Below are 2,618 nucleotides of genomic sequence, written 5' to 3' on the forward strand. Positions count from 1 at the left end.
GAAGAAGAAGAAGAACAAGAAGAAGAAGAAGAAGAACAACAACAACAACAACAACAACAACAACAACAACAACAACAACATACTTCCACTGAACAACCTAGGAGAGCCTTGGAATAGGCGGTGAAGGGGTTAATAGTTCACGCTACCCAACTACATGTACAATGTACATATTTTGTTATGTTACTGGTGAACGCGTGTTATCAGCAATCTCTCCTGACATTGATCACTTCGCAGCAACATCTGCCGTAAGGTACCTTATCACAAGCCGGAACAGTTTTTGTGTGAGGCAGGCTAAGGGTTAAAAATCCTTTTTTTTTTCCAGGAAGTGTTTTATCTCATTTCACGAAACGATAAATACCGGTATTTATTTGTAGTCTGTGCGAAGCGGCCTCCTTTCTTTCAGTTTGTACCCTGATAGAGGACAGCCCGGATGCTTTGTGATATGTCTTGTTACTTCAGGATCTCGATCTAGGTATGCTTGTGTTCGTAGTGGACAGCTCGTGTGCGAAATTCCAATTTGTTATTTTTCCGTTCGGCTATTGAACAACGTCTCGGCTAGTTTCGGCCCTAAATGTGCTTGCACTTATGCATTTAATTCCAGTGTGTGTGTGTGTGTGTGTGTGTGTGTGTGTGTGTGTGTGTGTGTGTGTGCGTGTGTGTGTGTGGGTGTGAAATAACAGAGCTTGTGGCTTTACTTTTCCTACGGTTATGGAACATGTCTCCGACGATAAAGTGAGTGAATAGAAGGTAAGAGTGGCTGTGCCTTCATATCGCGTTTTTGTTTTCTCTGTGTGTTATGTTTTACCTTTTCTACAGACATTGTATGGCTACAACTACTTCTTTCTTTCGAGTGACAGTTCTCCTTCACAAAATAAAACAAACCCAACACGCAAACAAAAATTAAATATAGGCATACAAAATCTTCCATAAAGCAACAACAAGTAGGTCAACACTGTTATATTAAACTATTAGACACGTTTTTTAAAATGTTCTAGAAGAGCAATCCGAAAAGTATACGAAGAAAAACAAGACGCAAACAAAAAAAAGTTAAAGTATAAAAGGAAATAAACAAAGTAGGCAAAATATACAAATAAATAAGCTCTAAATATACAAATAAATAAGCTCTAAATATACAAGTACATGAGCTCTAAATATACAAGTAATGAGCTCTAATTACTATAAAAAAAATAAACACAGAAAGAATTCAAGGCAACCGAAGAAATGAGTAAACAAAGTAGCAAACATACAAAGAAGCAAACCAATAAACACGCAAAATAAGACAAAAAAGCTGCCAATTGAAAAATGTTAGTGACCAAGCTGAGGAATGATAGAACTGTCCACATTTTGGACTAGTTTCGTGTTTGTAATTTGTAAAGTGTTTTACGGCGCTCGCAACTGCATAAGGTCATATGAGCGCGCGGGACACACCTAATATTTTCAGTTGGTAGGAAATTTTGAATTTTTGCCCGGGTGGCGGCCGAAGCCAACTCTTATCGATTTTAGACCACCAAGGGATCTTTAACGTGCGCAACTTGCACTCGGGCCCTCCGAGATTTTTAGCCCTTGTCCGAGAAGGCTAGGTGTAGATCTTTCCTATCAGAAGATCAGGGGTGCGGCAGAAAGACAACAGTAAGGAGGAGCCAAGGAGTAGCAGTAGAAAGGCTACAGAAAGAGTCAGGAGCCCAGAGGAGGGGGGCAAAGGAGGTGAGGGGATGGGGGTAGAAAGTGGAAATGAAAGCAGACAACAGAACATTGCTAGAGAGCAGGAAAGGAAGTGAAAGGAGACAATTTTTGAGAAGAAAATGTTTCGGTCGCTACCCGGATTCGAACCAGGGACCTTTGAATGAGAGGCCAACACCTTAACCTCTAGGCCACGAGAGCCCCCCAGTTTCGTGTTCGTTTGTTCGTTTGTTTTGTTTGTTTGTTTGTTTGTTTGTTTTGTTTATTCATGTCCTGGACGAATCACTAACTCTATATAATCTTACCAGCCCTAAGTATGTGGTAGGGGTAAACACTGTGGTCAACACCATCAAGTCATTTAGAGGTAGGACCTTCGAATCCAATATCCATTTCCGATAAGACCAAAAGAAATTTTGATAGAGAATTTTGAAAATTCCCGGAGCGTCCAACGAGAGATTCGAACCTGCGTCATACCCAGGCTCGTTCAGCATGGCACCGAGTGACCTATAACCACGCCCAAATCAGTCCCCGTCTCGCAGGATCATAATTAATTATTACAGTCGAAATCGAGACGACAAACTATTGCCGAGGAGAGAAGGGGCCGAATCCGACAGGTTGCCGACTTGCGCAGTGTCATTCTAATGAGAGAGGGAACTGGGATGTAACCGTATGTATAGGGTATTGTCTTATACAGGTGACCGTTAGAGTAGGTTCAACTGTGCCACAAGAATGGCCAGGGTGTTGTTTAAGGCAATACAGAACTACGTGCCATAATAAGGCGAACCTATGTTATATATATGTCTTTTAATATTTGTTTTTCGTAGCGCCAGATAACCGTTATTTCATTCATTCATTCATTCATTCATTCATTCTCCTTCTCCTTCTCCTTCTCCTTCTCCTTCTCCTTCTCCCTCTCCCTCTCCCTCTCCCTCTCCCTC

General features: G+C 41.4%; 1 protein-coding gene across 1 annotated transcript in view; it reads left to right on the top strand.

Annotated features, from left to right (window-relative positions):
- Nucleotides 1-89: 89 nt before the first annotated feature.
- The window catches only part of LOC101847211 (myosin-IIIb), a gene marked incomplete at its 3' end in the record, with an annotated part of 41,880 nt that continues 39,351 nt past the window's right edge, over nucleotides 90-2,618 (top strand). Inside the window, 1 exon segment of the mRNA XM_005106873.3 lies at nucleotides 90-472.

This window comes from Aplysia californica, unplaced genomic scaffold (genome assembly GCF_000002075.1).
Source record: "Aplysia californica isolate F4 #8 unplaced genomic scaffold, AplCal3.0 scaffold00560, whole genome shotgun sequence".
NCBI classification, from domain to species: domain Eukaryota; kingdom Metazoa; phylum Mollusca; class Gastropoda; order Aplysiida; family Aplysiidae; genus Aplysia; species Aplysia californica.